At 56.8% G+C, this 18,766-nt stretch overlaps 1 protein-coding gene across 1 annotated transcript in view; it reads right to left on the bottom strand.

Moving 5' to 3' along the window:
- The window catches only part of GDPD5 (glycerophosphodiester phosphodiesterase domain containing 5), an 82,511-nt gene extending 68,201 nt beyond the window's left edge, over window positions 1-14,310 (bottom strand). Inside the window, exon 1 of the mRNA XM_034995590.1 lies at window positions 13,551-14,310. The gene's annotated coding sequence lies outside the window, so the exon portion shown is untranslated. The remainder of the gene's footprint in view (window positions 1-13,550) is intronic.
- Between the last annotated feature and the right edge of the window lie 4,456 nt (window positions 14,311-18,766).

The following is an 18,766-nucleotide window of genomic DNA, read 5'->3' on the forward strand; positions in this document are numbered from 1 at the left end:
GCCACTGCAGAAGTCCTCAATCAGGGAGGGAGGGACAGTGGGTGGATGGATGGACAGATAGATGGAATGAATCCCTAGTAAGACCCAGAATGGGTCTATTTGAATATGAATGAATGAATGAATGAATGAACGAACGAACCAATTCCACTAAATTCAATTGTCCCACTTCTTAGTCCCCAGCTGATAGAAGCAGTAAATCAGAAAGGACACAGACACACACGCGAGCACGCGTGCGCAAGAGAGAAGAAAGGTACTGGACTGCTGGAGGCAGGTCTGTGGGCAGCAGAATGAAGGTCAGGGTGAGAAGAGCCGGAAGCCTACAAAAGCAGACACTCAAGCGGAGCAGGTCAGCAGCCGGGGCCGCTGGGTGCAGGGGCTGGCGGGGCTCAGCACTCCCAGCGACGCAGTCCGCAGTCAGCGTTCCCCAGGCCCATCCCTGAGAGGTTAAGCATGTCGGCATTGTGCGGGGGGGGGGGGGGGGGGGGGGGGGGGGGGGGGGGGGGGGGGGGGGGGGGGGGGGCTGGGGAAGGAAGTGATCTATTCTTTTCACAAAGGTTTCCAACCAAAACTGTTAAAGGGTTGTTTTTAAAGGGGATAAGGGAGCAGAAGGAAACTTTAGGGATACAAGCTTAGCTGCCTGGAAAAATACTTCTTATATTTGTCTACCAACTTATCAACATATTCGTGTGTGGGACAAACATTTTTAAAGTGCCTACTGCGTGCCAGGCAAGTGCTGTTAGGTACGTGGGTGGGGAGGGCGGACTCAGGGCCTCATCAGATAGCATCACACATAGAAGACTGGATAAATGAGGTGTGAGGTCACTTGAGGACAGAAAAGGAAGTGCTGGAGGAAAAAGCCACAGACGGGAAGTCTGGAGGACCAAGCTAAATGACCTCGTGACCTCAGGCAAGCCACCTTCCTTCCCTGAGCCTCCATCTTCCCATCTATAAAGTGGGGTGATACTAAATATCATGAAAACTACTATGTTGCCCCAGGCACTGGACCAGTGGTTACAGACCTTATCCTCTCTGGTGGGCACAGCCAGCCAGACAGCTGTTGCTATTTGTTGTGGCGAATGATTGTCCCTTTCACAGATAAACAAACTGAGCCTCAGCTGGTTACTCACCTGCTCGAGGGCAGAGAGTTGGTGGGAGCTGGAATTTAAGCCCGGGTTTGTGAGATTCCAGAGCTCACCTTTTCCAGCCCTCCCAGAGGAGTCCCAGGCTGCCTCTCACTGATTGCCATGAGAATTCGGTGACACCATGGATATCAAAGTGTTTTAAAAGGTAAACTGTTAGGTATCCAAAGCCAACAAGAAACAAAACTTGATTCTTCCATGAAACCGAACACTGAAGTTCACAGAGGCATTCAGAACTGGCTGCAGCTCAGGACTCCTGGGCTCTTGACCCCTCTGCCTCCTCCATTCCTTGGCCAACTTCTTCCCAGGGCCCCATCCCAGACCAGAAACAGCCTTGCTCATGACCACTTGGCTCCCCTGTGCTCCACCCAGCCAAGGACTGAGAGGGCACACACATTCCAGGCGGAATCAGGGGCTCTGGGCTCCCTCACTACTCCCCACAGACAGGCTGTGGGGCCTCAGGCCAGTCTTCTCATCTCTCTGAGCCTCGGGTTCCCCCCCACAACATAAGGGATTAAAGCAGACTTCATGAGGGAGAAGATATTCTTCAAGGAGGGACTCAAGAAATGTGACTGACCTTTAGTTGGGTGAGTTTAGCTGGGTAGGTAGGAGGAGATCCAGGCTTTTAAAATCCCTGGTTTGAAGAGGAGGGTGCTACCCCACCCACCAGGAATCCCCCATCTAACCTTGAACTCCCTGGCTATTCAGGCTGGGGCCTTTATTGGCACCAGTGGGACCCTAATATGCTGGTTTCCCAGGTTGGCTGGGGCCCAGGTGGGCGGAGAGGTAGGAAAATGGTCTTTAGGTGGAGAACTGAACCCTGGGCACAGACATCCTCACCATGGCCCAGAGAGGTTGCTAACACAGCAAGACAGGTCAAGTGGGTACCAGGACCCAGGCCTCCTAGGCCCAGCTCAGGGCTCTCTGTACTGCCCCAGAGTCAACCCTTTTGGAACATGGATTGAGCACAGAAAGGAAGAACAGTGTGAACAGTCAAGATGATGCACCCCACTCCCCAGTGGTCAGGAGGTGCTGGCCATGGGCCACTAAGCCCCCAAGCCCCAAGGTGAAAACCAACCCCCAGCCGCTCCACCCTCTGCCTCACTCACTGCAGGTACTGATGGGGCACATTTGCAGAGAGGAAGCACTCAGTCCGCCTGAAGGCAGAAGAAGGTTCCAGTTACAGCACAATGGATCTAAGTTAAACACAAGAAAGAACTTCCTGAGGTGGCATTAAAAATGGACCGAGGGAGCAGAATGAGGATGACTGTGGAGCATCCTCTAACACAGGAGGTATGATCTCATCCAGTAGGTCATTTTAGCTGTGAAACAGGCCTGCAAGGTAAGAGCTGCTGCCCTCGTGTCCTAGGTGAGTAACTGAGGCTTCTGAGAGGTGGAGTGACCTGCTCCGTGTCTTCCAAGTTCTGATCAAAGGAGGCAGAGCTGGGCCTCGTGGCCAGGACAGACTCGAAAGCCCGCACAGCTCCCTTCTCAGGGAGGCCTCTGAGGATCAAGGCCCTACCACACCCACCATGGGCATCTCACCGCCCCTCCTCAGATGCCCGGGGCGAGTTGCGGCAGATGCACAGTGTTCCTGTCAGGGAGGAGGGAGTGCTCGGGGGGGGGGCCAGCTGCAAAGAAAGGGCCCTGCGCCCCAGGCCTGCCCAGCTACCCCCAAGACGCCGTGCACTGGGGGCCTCACAGGCGTCGTCCATGCCTTGTACCCCAACACATCTTCCTTCTGACCATGCCTCCAGCTCCCCGCTTGGCAGGAACCCCACATTCTCCCCAAATCCCACACCTGCGCCCCCCATCACAGGGCCCCGTAGTGCTGGCCCAGCACCCCCTGCATAGCCTGTCCCAGGCCTGCCTGCCCCCACGCTCCCCTCACCTGGTCTTTAGAGGCTCCCTGGAGCCACATGAGCTCCGAGTGGTGTGGCCCGTTCTGGGTGTTAGGGGCCAGGACTGCCCCCTGAGCCACCAATGGCTGCCCGACTCTACAGAGAGCAGGCCACCGAGCTCACCTGACACCAGCCTACCCATAACCTTTGCCTCACCCCGGAGATTAGACTGTCCCTGGCAAGGCCACCCCAGAAGCCACCTGCAGCCTGATTCGGGGGATGAGGCATGGACCGAGGCAGGCCCCTCGGCTCCCTGACTTCTCTGCAGCAACGGGGCGGAGGAGAAGGTGGACTCCTTCGGCCACACTCGGCACTTCGCATGGCACTGCCCCAGCCCTGTAAGTACTTACCCCATTCCACAGACGGGGAAATGGAGGGTCAGAGAGGCCAAGCCACCTGCCTGCCGTCAAAGAACCGATACGAAACTGAGCCAGGATTCAAACCCAGGTCTGCCCGAATCCAGAAGGCAAATGTTTTCCCCCTACATGACTCTCCCTTTGAGTCCCTGCTGTGCGCTCTGCGAGCTGCAGGCCCTATCCGCTGCTCCCCTCGGGCCATGCCTCCTTTCCCATCCAATCTGGCCCAGCGGAGGTCCTAGCCTACCTTTAGGACTCATTTCAAACACCTGCTTTGCCATGAAGCCTCCCTGATTTCTCTCATTCTCCTCTGAGCTCCTGTTTTCTCCTCTGCCTCCTGCGCATGGCTGCCCAGCCTGCCCATGAGGAACAGAACTGGCCTGTGTCCTGACCACTTGCCTCTACCCCTCGCCCCCCAAGGGCTCCTCCATGGCAGGGACAACCCAACCCCTCTTTTGGTACAGATGGGACTCGGGGGCACAACTTGGGAACATCCAGTCCAACTGCTTTCTGTCACAGATGGGGAAACTGAGGCTTGATAGAATGAGAAGCCATTTCTCACAGGACATGATTTGCAGGCGAGGATGGGGTGGGGCGGGAAGAGTCGACAGGTGAGTGTCCACAGTGTGGCCGGGCTGCACGACACTATGATAGCCTTGTCACTGGAGCAGAGTCTAGACTGAGGGCGGTGACAGTCCCCGTCCTCTCCCTAATGGTCCAGCCACACCGTGAACTCTGGGCTCCCACTGTATTATTTGTGATCACGGCAAAGGCTACCATTTCCTGGGCACTCCCTGCTCACCAGGCACTGTCCCGGGGCCTGCACGTTTACTCACTCATCTGGTCTTCACAGCAACCCTGCGTACTCTGTTACCCCCATTTCACAGCTGAAGAAACCAAGGCATAAGAGATTAAGGGGTACACTATGTAGTTCTCCAGGCTTTTATGGTGGAGTCAGGATTTCAGGGAAGTCTGGTTTCAGAGCCTGTGTTCTACCCACGACTCCACACTGCCTAACAAAGAGGGACAGAGACACAGGCCGTTCAGGTGATCAGGCTAGAGAAAACTCAGAGGACCAGTTGGAGTGGAGCCGGACAGATTGGCAGACTTGGTAGGCAGCGGCCTAGGCGCCAATCTTAAAGGGGGACTAAGGCCCCTCTGGTAAGGCAGGGATGGAAAGATAGGCCCCCCCAGAGCTCCTCTCTCCGGGAGGATTGTGGCAGTTGCAATGCTCTGGTTCGTCTTTGGTGTGGGGGCTGAGATCCCCTTCAGAAGGGGGATGCTCAAGAAACAACATATGATCCTTAAACTGCATCCTGAGGAGGGTGGGTCCACTGGACTCCATGGCTTTTGACCATGCCTTCTGTTTGCCACTCCAGGCCCACTCCCCACGCTGCGTGGGGACGGGGAGGCTGATCCTTGTGGGCTGCACTGGGCTCTGTGCCACTTGGCTTCTGGGTAGGTTCACCCACTGGGAAGCCCCAATGCGAGATTGGAGGAAGGAAGAGAGATAGTTGAGGCTCCCCCCCCGCAAAGCCGGGTCTTCGGGGTTGCCTCCCTATACCGCGGGCCATACCCCCGGTCCCCATCACTGGCCACTTCCTCCCCCGGCCACTTCAGCCCACTTCAGTCCTGGGCGGTAACTGCTCCAGGGGCTGTGAGCTCTGAGTGTTGCCCACTGCTTTATGGGTCTGCCACACCCCTACTTCTCGCTGAGGAGCTCACCTGGGGCTGAGACGCCCTCCCTGGCAGGGCCAGAGCCGAGGAGACCAAACCACCGTGAGCAGCCTTCTCCCTGAACAGCCCTTAGAGTCACCTCTAAATGCACAGGGAATGAATGAGGAAAGCAGGGCAGCTATGGGGATGTTGCTACAATTACTGAGCACCAGGCCTCCACCGTGGCAGCCTGGGCCTGGCCCAGCACATGGAGCCCGCTGCAGGCAGGGGCGGGACCAGGCCAGTGAAGGGAGGACCAGGAGGCAGCGTTCGGCTCCGAAGGAGGACAACCGAGGGCAGTCTCTGAGTGCTCACTCTGCAGGAGGCACCGAGCGCTTCGTTCACTTCTCACAACAGCCCAAGAAGGACGTCCTATTTATGCATTTTCCAGAAGAGCAAATCGGTGCTCACAAAGCTGAAACGACACACCCAGGGTCATATCGCCCGTGCGTGACAAAGACGGGGCTCAAATGCAAGTTTTTTGGCCTACAAAACCCATGCTGGTAACTACCTCGAAATAATTTCATTGAACTGGCTTCCAGCAGAGGCAGCTCACTTAAATGGGGTCAATTATTGGTGAGGGCCAGATAGATGCCTCCAATGTCTCCCCACGACCCTCCCCTAGATGGAAAAAAACAAAACAAACAACAACAACAACAACAAAAACCCTTCTGACATTCTTCAGTTCTCCCAGGTGGGACAGGGCCCCAAGCGGGCGGTGCAGCTGGGTGTCCAGGTTGGAAAAACAAGCAGATTCAGACAAGGCTTCATTGTTATGGAGGGCCTGGCGCTTTGGCCATTAAAACAAATCCCAGCAAAACAAAATGCTTGCTGCCTTGTCTTATCTCTTAGAGCAGGGGGGCAGGTAAGGACTCCAAGACAGGGTGTTGATCCCTCCTCACACCTCCATCTAACAGACCCAGCGTCAGGTGGCTGGGGCAGGAGGAGCGCCACGGGGGGGCGGGGGGCGGGGGTCCAGAGTCTGACTGTGACCTTCTCCTGCACACTGCTGACTCGTCAGTCAGGCATCGCGCTGGTGCTTTGTGTATGTGGCCGCCTGCAGTCTCTACAGCCCTTCCAGAGAAAGATGATTGGTTCTCCGATTTTCAGATTGAAGATACCGAGGCTCAGAGAAGATACCAAGCAGGGAGCAGAGGAGGGTTGGAACCCAGGCTTATCAGACTGCAAAGTCTTCCCACTCCTCCATTTCTCTGGGCAGGGAGCTCCCGGGGAGAGCAGTGCCCCAAAGGAGGGAGCAGCCTGGAAGCAATGAGCTCCTGCTCATAGGGGTGTCCAGGTATCCTCCGGAGGATGCTGAAGATCGCAGGCCACAGAGGGTGGTGGCTAATTGTCAAGCCTGGGGAGCTGACATCACCCGGGAAGCTTTAAAAATTCCTAATGCCTCGGTCTTTGGCCCAGGTAGGACTTGTGAAAGTTTCCTAAATGATCCTAGCGTGCAGCAAAATTTGAGCGCCATGGGCCCAGATGCCCTCTAGAGCCTCTCCCACCCCACAAGCTCCCCGTCTGCCTCTTGAAAAAGAGAAAGGCTTTATTACTCAGAGCCCATTTTACAATAAGGGGTGAGGTCGTGTCCTCAAGGCCCCACAGCCAACCACGAGCACAGGCAGCCCCAGGGACCCCTGATTTCAGGGTGTCTCAGGGGCGAATTCCTTTAAGATACTTGGGGATGGGGCACCTGGGTGGCTCAGATGGTTAAGCGTCTGCCTTCGGCTCAGGTCATGATCCCGGGGTCCTGGGATCGAGTCCCGCATCGGGCTCCCTGCTAGGCGAGGAGCCTGCTTCTCCCTCTGCCTCTGCCTCTCTCTCTCTCTGACTCTCATGAATAAATAAATAAAACATTAAAAAAAAAAAAAAATACTTGGGGATCCTGGCTCCTGTCAGTGGAAGAAAACTTTCTCTTTGAGCCTCTTGGGTGGGAGGGTGAGACAAATTCTTCACAGCCTTTTTTCTTTTAATAGAGTCCACTTATTTAAAAACTAAACAGCCACAGGATTAATGCTGGAAGACCGACCACCTCTACCTGTGGGTGTGCTGTGGAAGTGAGAAGATAAAACAATTCTGAGCGAGGCCTGTTTATTCTTTTCTATAGGAGATTTGTCCCAGGCCTGGGAAGAGCTGAGACTCTCAGACAGCCCACAATTCCTCCCCACCTGTCTTCCTCGTACCCTCAAAGCAGAATGTCACAGATGGCGAGACAGCGTGTGGTGGTGGGAAGAGGGAAGCCTGTGGGGTCCAGCAGATTTGGCTTCTGCCCAAGCTCTGCCCCAGCCAGCTCCCCTGGGACAGGAGCCTCTCCTCTCTGAGCTCATTTAATTCCCAGTGCTGACCCCACAGGGAAGTGCATGGCGCCATGGTCCTTGTGTGTGTTTGTGCACATGTGTGGTTAAATGATACGTTCACACTCAGCTCTGGGGGCACCACCTCCAGGAAGCCTTTCCTGACACCCTCCCCACCCAGCACTGGACAACCCCAGCCCCCAGCCTTCCCTGCCACATTCTGTCCCATGCTATGTTGTCATTGCTCCTGTGTCCTCCCCTCCCTCTCAGGCCATTCATTCATTCATTCCACAGAGCACCTGCCCTTTCCCTGGGATTCCGTCCATAGGCCCTTCCTGATCTCTGTCAAACTCCCTGCTGGATGCTGGGGATAGAGCTAACAATAGCAGGCATCGAGTACTTGTTGCATGCTAAGTATTTTTCTAAGTGCTTTATACTTATAGTTCATTGACTCCTCACCCCAACCTTATGCACCAGGTGCTATAATTGTCCCCATTTTACAGACAGGGACACTGTGACCCAGAGAGGTTAAATCACTTGCCCAAGTCACATGGGTAATAAGTACATGCGCTCAGGCTGTGGTTTGAGCATGACTCTTAACACCAGCCACAAACATAGATGGGACGGGCCCCACCCCAGGAGCTCACGCTTCACAACTTGGAAGTTTTGTATGTGTGCTTACTTGTTTAATGTCTGTACCCTGCCCCCCAGACCAAAATCTCCAATCAAACTACATTTTGGATGCGCACGTGTGAGGCTGAGAGAGACAGAGAGACCGGAAACAGACCAAATGAACACTGGTTCCCTTTAAGGAAGGACTCACTCTCTGCCCAGCGTCTGCTACCTGTAGGACCCAGGCGGCCCCTCCCAACTGGGCCCCTGCTGCTGCGAACGCCTGAGAAGAACCGGGTCCCTGGCCATCCCGGTGCCACCCCCTGTCCAGAACTTAGCTCCGGGCCCTCCATGTCTCACTGCTGCCTGTCCACGGGGAAGGCACGGGAACCCCAGCTCTCTGACACAGACTTTTCCCCAGGACTCTGGGAAGTCCTTCTGCCCCCCGCCCCCCAGCACACCCTCCCTCTGGCATCACTGGCTGGACTCTTCAATCCGCTTCTTTCCGAGTCACTCCCTCTTGGGGCTACTGAGGGGACAGGGGAGTGGACTCAGGCTGACCGAGCAGCCCCTGTGTGCCAGGCCTGGCTGGGCCCCTCCCTTCTGTCATCTCATTTAGCAACCCCCCCAACACTGTTATTATCAGCCCCGTTTTACAGGGAAGGGACCAGAGGTACAGAGGTTGAGCAGCTCGCCCAAGGTGCCGCTTGAACTGCCTCCCCTGACTAGGGGGTCGCTACTTTGTGCCAGGCGCTCAGTCAGGAGGGGAGAACCGGAGTGGCAGAGAATCTAGTTCTGACAGGCTGGCAAGGGAAACAGACCTACACAGCCCCCCTCCGCAGACCATAGTCTGTGAGTGAGGGCTGTGGATCTGCAGAGAAGGAGGCTCAGATTCCGCCTGCTTGGGAGGAGTCGTGGAAGCTTCTAGGAGGAGGCATCTTCGGGTGTGGCTAGAAGCCTCACTGCTCTACTCCCGTGACCACCACAACAGGAGGAAGGGCAAGCCTTGGCCTCCAAAATGCTGGTGCCCGGTGAGTACTTGTCACCACCTTAGCGGCCGCGAAAGAAGAAGGAGCTGCCTGGCCAGCTGCCCCGCCGATGACCCCACTGTGGCCCTGCCAACCTGGCCTGGCCCCACCGGCTCCCAATCACAGGGTCTTGTCTGGCCGGCTAATGACCGTTCTGCCCGCAGCCCAGGCCGCCGCCCTCCTTCAGGGGAGGTAGCAGCTAACTACAGAGGCTGCTGGTCCCGACAGTGGCCAGGCCAAAAATCACAGCTGCTCGTCACACCACATCCTCTGGCCCGGATTGCTGTCGTCTCCTCCTCTACCTTCCAGAGTCACAGAGGACACTGCAGAAGGCTGCAGCTCTGGGGGCTCAGACACCACCCCACTCACCACAGACATGGGCAAACAGGACCACAGAGGGGGCCTGAGTCACCCCTAGTCACACAGCCGGGGCCTGGACACCTGGTCCTTCCCTAGCCTTGAGAAGAAGACTCATTTCCAGCCGTGTTACATGCGAAGTATGCTCTCGAGGTACTCGGGTAAAGTTGAGGAGACAGGACATCTATTCAGTGGCAGATAGGAGCTTGTCTAGCTGTGTGACCTTGAACAAGACAATGTACCTCTCTGAGCCCAGTTTCTGGGTGATAACATTGCTACCTCCCAGAGTTGTGAATGAGAGTGTCTATATAGTGCTTAGCACAGGGGCGCCTGGGTGGCTCGGTTGGTTAAGCGTCTGCCTTTGGCTCAGGTCCTGGGATCGAGTCCTGCATTAGTCTCCCCACTCAGCAGGAAGCCTGCTTCTCCCTCTGCCTGCCACGCCCCCTGCCTGTGCTGACAAATAAAATCTTTATAAAGTGCTTAGCACAGTAGCTCATAGTGAGTACTCAAGGGCATTAGCTACTGTTAATATCATCAGCATAGTGTTATAAGTATGGAGATATTCTACTGACTGTAAAATGTGATGCAAGGGTAGGTATTATTTATTACTATTCCCGTGGGGTGTTAAAAATTCAGAGATGTGACCAGAGGGTTAGATAATCCAGGGATGTTTCTGGGGGAAATTATGACCCAAGTTGGGCCTAGAGAGACAGGGAGGTGAGCAAAGCAGCAGCAAAGGGATAGCGATGGGGCTCCACGGGATAGGGCTAGGCGATGACAGGACAGGTGATGAGCAGTAGGCCAGAGGTCCATGCAGTGGCTGTGCTGGGCAAGGCCTTGAATGCACAACAAAGGGGCCTGGTCTTCATCTTGCAAGCAAGATGAAGATGGGGACTCCATAACGCTTTCTGAAATGTGAATTCCGTCTGACATTCAAGGCCCTGGCCACCCACCCCTCTTCTCCACACCCCTCGCTGAGCCCACACACCCCAGTATGACTACCCCAGAGTTCTCCCCGCCGCTCTGCTTACTACACCATCTCATCTCCCCTGCTGCTAGCCCACCCCACGTTTCATGTTCACAGTGAAGCACCCTTTCACCAAGTACCCATCATGCCATGTGCTTTACATACATGACCCATAACTACACTTACTTTACAGAGGAGGAAACAGGTCTGGCAGGGTCAGTGTCTTGCTCACCGTCTCACATAGGAAGTGGCATAGCCACGATTCCACCTTGAACCGATGTCGGGACCCCTACTCTCTACAGCAAGTTGCCTCTTGTCCCAGCCCAGACACCTTTCTCCTTGATGATGCCTTCTGGGTTACTCCAGTCCTCAAGGGCCTCTCCCTGCCAGCCTCCACCACCCATTTGGAATCAGAGGCCCGCAGCTTGATCCTAGCTCATCTGGCTTGGTTTCCATTGCTTCCTGTGGGTCTACCTTGCCCCCACCCCCAACAGGAAAAGAGCCAGGGTTGATAATAGGTCACTTTTTTCCTGTCCTGTCCCCCTCCCCCCATATCCAAGACTTCTTATACCACTGATAGGACCCCACCCACCTGCTCTGGCGGGGTTCAGAAGCTCAGCTGAGCACAGAGCAATTTCCCCCAGCCTGCCTCCCAGCTCATGAGGGGAGCCATAAATTATTCACTGCACCTTTGTGCCTAGGGAGGCCAGACAATGGGCCACAGAGGGAATGAGCACTAGCTCCCCCCAACCCCAGAAGCCAACAGCGCTGGGGTGAGGGGGTCAGAATCTAGAGCCCCTTACCAGGGTCCCCAACAGATTCTAGAGGGCTGTGGGACAGGGAAGCAGCCAGGGGAGCGTGACCCAGGAGTCCCAGCTGAGCAAACCCAAGTCTGTGAGCCTGCAACCGAGCTTTCTAATCTAAGGCAAGCCTGAGAATTTCCTGGTCAAAACTCAAGCTTCCTTCCTTTATAGAGAAGGAAATAGGTATTTGGCCAAGCACTATATATTTATATCTCATTTCATCCTCATAACAACCTTGTAAAGGAGAAATTCTAATTTACAGAGAAGCCAGAGCTCTGAGGAGTGAATTGCTCTGCCCAGCACCACATGGTGAGTGGGAAGCAGAGCAGATTCACGCCCACCTGGTCTGTCTGACTTCACGCGGTCTGTCTGTGCTGTTTAGCCCACCCAGTTGGGAGCTAGTCGCCCCACTGCCTTTTCCATCTGGGTAACTTCCAGAGCACCTGGCATGATCGACTAAGTTTCTGAAGCAAACTCAAAGACCCTGGGCACGTGGCTCCATCGCTCTGCGCCTCAGTTTCCCACACGTGGTAGCCACTGGTAACAAGCCCATTCTTGGCAGACACAAAAATCTCTAGAGCACTTGACAGTTTGCCAGGTGTGATGGCCCATTATCTGAGCAGGTAACACACAGCCTGCCTTGACCCCATTTTCCAGGTGAGGCTTGGAGCCATGGATGCATCAGAGAGGTCCCAGGTGCCTCCCCAACCCTCATTCTGCCTCACTCCAGGTTCCAGGTTCTTTCCACCACACCATGAAATGAGATCACAGGTGTGAAATTATTTCACCAAAGAGGAGCTTTGTTTAGATGCAGGGGTTATTATGAGAATTTGAATCCTCACCGATGGGAGTGGGGGGAATCCCAAGCCCCTCAGTTACCTTCTCTTCTGGTGCCCCCAACCCCTCCAGCCCCTGCAACTGAGCTTCCAGCCTTCAGCTGACCTCTCTACCTTCCTCTACCTCCCAGGGGCTTTCCAAGGTGGTTCCCCTAGACTCCAGGAAGCTGGGCACAGCAGGGATTAACTAGTCCCAGCCAAGGCCACAGGGCTCAGACCAAGGCCACATCCCCTCCCCCTCCCGACTCAGAACAAGAACCCACAGAGTTCATGCCAACCTATCTGTCACAACACCCCTCTTTTTGCATAGCCCCGGGGGGGGGGGGCAACAGAAGGAGCCCCTGCCTGGGAATCCAGACTTATGGGACTGTGCCCCCAGACCTGCAGCCCCAGCCTTGAGACCTTGAGCAAGCCCCTCCTCTCTGGGGCCAGAGGTGTCTGGCAAGTTTCCCTGCCCAGGAGAAGCTGAGGTCGGACCTTCAGTCTGGGCCAAAGGCAATAGGGCTGCTGGCTTGCCTTAGGCCCCAGCAACAACCACACGGACTCTCAAAGCAGCCTCAGAAGTGGTCACCGTGACCTCACATCAGGGGTGGGAAAACCCCAGCCACCCACCCAGAAGATGCCAACTGGGAGTAGATACATTGAAGGATATTTGGGAAGGTTTTCGAAAGCATACTTCTGGCTCAACCACTTACTTACTTTAGGCCCCAGGGCAATTGGCACCCCCCACCCCCCAGCCTCCCATGTCCCATGGATAATGTGAAGGATGGGAGCTGGTGAGTGCTGAGAGGCCTCACCTCCCCAGCTCTGATGGGCTCTGACTTGGGGACCTCTAGAGTGAGTTTTCCCAACATGTAAGCAGCAACTCAGGATGCCATGGTGTCTTAGGGACCCTAGAGACTGGCACACGGGCAAGGGGCCAAGGCTCCCTGGTTTCTGGCCCACAAGGAGGGAAGCTGTGGAACTGGGAAGCTTCTCACTTCTGCCCTCAACTCTGGGTCACCTTTCCTGGGACGTGACTTGGCCATGGAGTGGGAGGGAAGGAGACCAGAGGAAGCCACCTCCTGGGCCTCAGGGATCAGCTCTGGATGCCCCAGTGGCCCCACCTTGACCCCTCCCCATCGCCTCCTGCCTGGCGGCTATCCACTTCCTTTCTCTCTCCCTTCCCTGCTTCTTCCCCTCTCCACCCTAACCCTCCGACCCATGCTCATCCCCAGAGTGAAAGAGCAGGGTCACTCAACCCCGCTGAGCCTCAGCTTCCCCATCTGTAAGAGCGCATAACAATACACAACACCTTTTTATCTCACGGAGTTGCAGTGAGCGGTACAGGAGGGACCATTTGCGCAAGGGTGGGGCGCGGAGCCGCACACAATGGGCGCTCAATAAGTGCCGGTTTTCTCCCTTCCCCCGCCCTTATCCGCGCCCTCTCCTACCCAGCTCCAGCCCCAGCTAGTGGCCGGTACACGCCCGCGGCTGGCCCCGGCGCTGCCCCGCTGGGGTCGAAGGCCGCCCTTGCCCGGCATCCGGGGCTCTCTCACCTGCAGCTCTCGGCTCTCGCCGGCCGCTGGGCCGGGGGGGAGCCCTGTGCTCCCTTCTTCGGGGCAAGCGCTGAGCCCCTCGCCTGAGGCGGCAGAAAAGGTGGCAGCTTCGGCTCGCAGCACCAGCTCGGTCCGGCTCAGTCCGACTGCCCAGCCCGCCTGGGACTCCTCACGGGGCGCTGGACCCGGGCCGGGGCTTCCTGGGCGTTCGCACGGTCCCAAGTCGGAAACACCCGGCGAAGGCAGCTAAGGGTTCAGGTCTCGGGAGCCCGAGGCTGGGGGCTTCTGGGCTCCTTTGCACTCAGTCGGGGGCCTGTTGGGCACCTGCCTTAAGCCGGGTCTCAGGCGGAGGGCTCCGACACACACTATAGAAAGGCTGGGAACAAGCCCGCAACCATGGACCCGTATGGTGGGCCAGGAGCGTCCCGCCCGGGTGCACTGGATCGGGTCGGGGGCTCAGGGCGTCCCCGCCACAACGCCCGGGATCGCGGTGCTGGGAGCGTCCCGGCGCAGAACCCCTGGCTGGGACAGGCGGGGCAGGGCAAGGCGCTGGCGAGGACGCTCGCAGCCGCGGCGGCCGGAGCCCGGCGGGGAAGTCTTCCCAGGTCTGGACTCTGCTCGCTCTGCAAAATGGGGCGGACTTCGGCGCGGCGGCTGACTCCGGAGCTCCGGGCCGCGGCTCCACTTCCTCCTCTTCCCCCTCGGCTCGCCCGCGGCTCGCTCAGCCCCGCGCGGCAGCCGCTGCCACCCCCGCTGCTGTCATCCCCGCTGCCCACCCCCACCGGAGCTGCAGCCCGAGCCGGAGCCGAGCCCAGCCGAGGCAGCGCCGCCCAGCGCCCGAGCGCCCGCCGGCGCGGCCCCGTCCGAAAGGGGCGGGGTCAGCCGACGCCCCGCCCCCGCCCGGGCCACGGGCAGGGGGCGGGTACGCCCCAGATCCCCTCCTTCGACCCCGCGAGTCGGGCAGCAGGAGCCAATGGGAGAGCGGGAAAAGAGCGGCGCTCTGCGGAACGTGTACTCTAGCCCGGGGAGGGCGGGGCAGACAGGGAAGAGGTTGCGGCTGGGGAGAGGACAATGGAGGGGTGGGGGTTTGTAAAGAGTGGAACAGGGGACCCAGATGGTGGGAGAGGCTATGACGGCTGGTTTGTGTGGGACGGGGGCGTGGGAGCTGCCGTGTGTTGGGGAGTGGGGAGTCCGGAGGTAAGAACAGGGGTTGGGGTCGGAAAAGAAGCAGGATGGAGGTGAGGTGGGGTTATTCGTGGGTAGTGGAGTCTCCAAGGGATAGGGGAGCTCTCGGGGGTGGTGGGACAGCGCCCTCGCAGTACTCTCCCCGCCCCCCCAGCTTCTAGGGCTCAGCGCGCGGAGGTGAACGTTGGAAGCTGTGAAATACTCAGATTTCAGGAAGCGGTGAAAAACAAGTTTTTGAAAATAAAGAGCGGATCTTTACTTTCTTTCTTTTTTAAGAGCGGATCTTTTTTCAACATTTCCCCCTTCCCAGCGCCCATCCGCGGGAGAGTCAATGTCAGTTTTTAGAAATACGAAGTCAAAAGCAGTGTGTGAACATAACACACACACACATACACGCTCTTCTTGAATAATGACGTATCTGCCGTCTGCCCCAGCCCTTCCCCTCCCTTCTCCCCTCCCCTTCCCTCCCCCAGCGCCCTGGGGCAGGAGCTGTGTCTGATTATCTCCAAGAGTCCCCAGCCGACTGCGGCACAGGGCAGGCGTTGGAGATTTTTGATGTATGAATGAATGAGTGTTGATGTGCCGCTGGGGCCATGTGAAAGCCACTAACTGGTCTGGGGAGCAAAGGAATGGAGGCTGCACAGTACAGCTTTTCTGTAAGCCTTACATCAACCTTACACAGTAGGTACCCCATTTCACTGAGGAGGACACCAAAGCACAGAGAGGCCAAGTGATGTTCCCAAGACCATATGCCAGGCACAGGATTCTATCCACTCATCAATCACTTTCTAGGGCAGAGCTGTGTGGCTTTGACCCAGTTACTTGACCTCTCTGAGCCTCTGGTTCCTCATCTGTAAAAGGGATATAAAGATGCTGCTACTTGGCAGGGACTGGGCAGGCACCAGACTTCAAAAGGTGGAGGGAAAGGTATTCCTAGCAGAGGAGACAGCATATGCAAAGGCAGGAGTCACTCCTGGGGATCCCTGGCCTATTCTGGAGGATTAGGAGAGGCTTCCAGGAGGAAGTAACACGCAGGCACAGGCCAGAAGTAGGGGTTAGCTAGGTTGGGGGGGGGGACCTCAGGAAATGGACAGTGCTCTGGGCAGAGAAGCCAGCCTGGGCAACACCCTGGAGGTGAAGGAGAGCATTCCTTCATTGAAGAACCCAGAGTTCAGGGTGACTAGAGTTCCCAGGGAGGGAAGAGCAGACCTGATGGGAAGACAAGAGTCTGGTGGGGCCAGACAGGAGGGAGTTCAGACTTTCTTATAAGGGCCAAGAACTCTCTTGGGGTCTCCCTCATGATCCCCAACCCAGCAGGGTTATTCTGAGGCCCCAGCCCGGACTCACTGGTTGTCAGAGGGGTGCCCGGGAAGTTTTTGAGCCAGGCATTGATATGGGAAAGACTTTGTAGGGAAACCAGGTAGCATGAAAACACTTAAAGCCCACAGGAGACAAACGCTCTGGGGCCTACACAGTGAAGGGTTGGAGTCCTCAGTGAGGTCTGGGCCCAGAGGCTCTGCCTCATCCCCTCTTGAGAGTGCACCAGCCTTAGCGTCTAGTTGGAAGAACAAGGAAGAGGGTGAGCTGGAGGCAGAAGTCCAGGCTCGGGGGAGGGAGCACCCTCTCTTAGCCAAGTCCAGGGGTTGGGGTGGGGAGTTTGGTCCCAGGAAGCTCACACTGGTGACTGTGGCAGGACTGGGAGGAGGCTATTTTGCTAAGAAAACTTTGACTTCTTCCTCTGCTCGGAATCTTCTGTGGCTCTCAGTGGCCAGCATGATCAAGTCCTAAATCCCTAGTCTGGTGTTAGAAGCCCTCCATTATTGCTCTCTGCCAACTTCACCAGCCTCATCTCCCAATCACTTCCCTCTCCCCTTGTACTAAACTTCTCTCAGCTCTGTGCACAAGCATGTTGCAATCTGTCCCTTCCATGGGGTTGCTCTTACTGTTCTCCTTGCCTGGGACCCCATATTCCTTTTCTCTCCTGAGTAATTTCTACTTCCCTGCTGGACTGAAGAGAAAGAACTTTAGGGCAACTGCCCATCTGCCCTCTTTCCTGCCATATCCTTAGAGCCTGCCACACAGTGGGTACTCAGGAAGTAACTGTTGAATGAATGTCCCATCTCTCAAATCAAGTGTCTCCTTGCTGAGAAGGCTTCCTGAACTCCCCCCCAGGGAGTCTGCCTTGATCTCTTGGCTGGAAGGCGTGGTAATTACGTGTTTCATGTCTAGTTGGCCCCACTGGGCTGGGAGCACCTCCGTGGCAGCGTGCCCCCACCCACCAGCAGCCAGCAGAGTGCGGAACAGGCCCCTGGAAGACCTCAACACTGGGGAATGAATGAGGCTCTTAGAGCTTGCTCTCTGGCCGCCCCTGCTGGGAGAGCTTCCTAGGCGGGTCAGAGGAGCAGAATGCCAGAATGAAAAGGAGGCTTTCAGAACAGCCCCACCATCACCGCTGAGGCCCAGGAGAAGAGTGCCCAAGGTCACCAGGAGGTGACCAGCAAACAGTTCTCCGACACCCACATTCGCCCTCTGGCTACCCTCCCAGGGGGAGGAAGTCTCCTGAGCTGGGAGAATCGGGCCTTTTTGCCACTGGAGAGACCCACAAAGCGAGACAGATTCATGGTCATGGCAGCTTGTCTGGGAGGGTGATGGAGGGCTCGGAGGTGGGCTCTGAACCTGGGCATCTGGGACTGACAGAAGAGGCTCAGCCTCATGCCCGGCGCTCCCCGAGCCCCCTGTCCCCCTTACAGCCTTCCGACCAGAGGAGGTAGCCATGGCCCTGTTGCACCGCTCCTTGGTATTCTCATCGCAAAGATTCACTTTTATGCCTACATTTGTAGTAGGAATCTTGTATTCTTTTTCTTAAATAGGGCCACCCAACTGTATATGACTTCACACCCCATGAGCTCGGCTTCCCACAGATCCTTTTGGTGCACCCACCAGGTGCAGACGCTGTGGTGGGGCGGGGGCGGGGAAGGAGCGCCACGGGGCCTCAGGCAGACGCCCCACCACCCTCCTGCTGGTGGGGCTGGGAGGCTCAGCTGAACTCACAAGACGGGCCGATTTCCGACCTCTCTGCCTCTGGCAGCCTGGACTCCTTGGCCGTGGAATTTCCTCCGTCCTTCAAGGCCCCTCCGAGAAGCCTGCCCGACTCCCCCAGTGGGAAGCACAGCGTCGTCCACTGAAGCAGGTGAGGCTGGGCGCCTGGGCAGGAAGAGCATCCAAACCCTGGCTGGCCTTCAAGGATGGTGGGACTGGGGAAGAGTGTGTGCTCTGTGGGGAGTGGATGGGGTGCAGGAGTGGCAACAGAATCACTTACCCACACTGGAGGCAACGTGGGATGTAGGGCACTTGGGATGTGATGCTGGGGCTGGCCCAGTCACCTCCCCTCTCTCTGCCTCAGTGTCCTCGTGAGTAAGATGGAGATGAAAATGGCAGCCCCTCGAAGCCCATGCGGACTAAAGCGCTCAGTCAGCGAGGCCTGAGGTAGCATGGAGTTGGCGGGGGGGGGGGGGGGGGGGGCGGGGGGAGACACATTGGTCCCATAGTACCCAAGCGGAAAGGTCAAGAGAGCCCATGGCTGGAGAGGTAGACAGGGAGACCTGTCCCTCAGGTCTTTGTCACAGAGTTTGGCTTCTGTGCTGCCAGCAGAGGGGCGTGTTGGGAGGGATCAAGCAGGGGACTGTGTCAGCTTGGCTTCTCAGAGCTCACCCTGGTGGCTCTTTGGAGAAGACTGAGGCAGGGAAAGCAGCTGGGGCCTCTTCTGAGAGTCCAGATGACAAGGAGAGATGAGGGTCTGAGCTGGGGTGGGTATGGAGGGGTTACGAACATTTAGGGGGAAAGAAGCAAGCTACTGACTGTGTCTGTGTGGGATAAGGGAGATAGAGAATTTGTGGGGTTTTGCCCTATCTTTGGGGGAGGGGACCAGCCCCAGGGAGGGAATGTGGTTCACAAGGATGCAGCAGGAAACCCCACAGGGGATGGAGCCCAGGACAGAGTCAGAGAAAAACTGATCAGAGAAGGGGAGAAGG

Source organism: Mirounga leonina, unplaced genomic scaffold (assembly GCF_011800145.1).
Source record: "Mirounga leonina isolate KUSES-001 unplaced genomic scaffold, KU_Mleo_1.0 Mir_92, whole genome shotgun sequence".
Lineage (NCBI taxonomy): Eukaryota > Metazoa > Chordata > Mammalia > Carnivora > Phocidae > Mirounga > Mirounga leonina.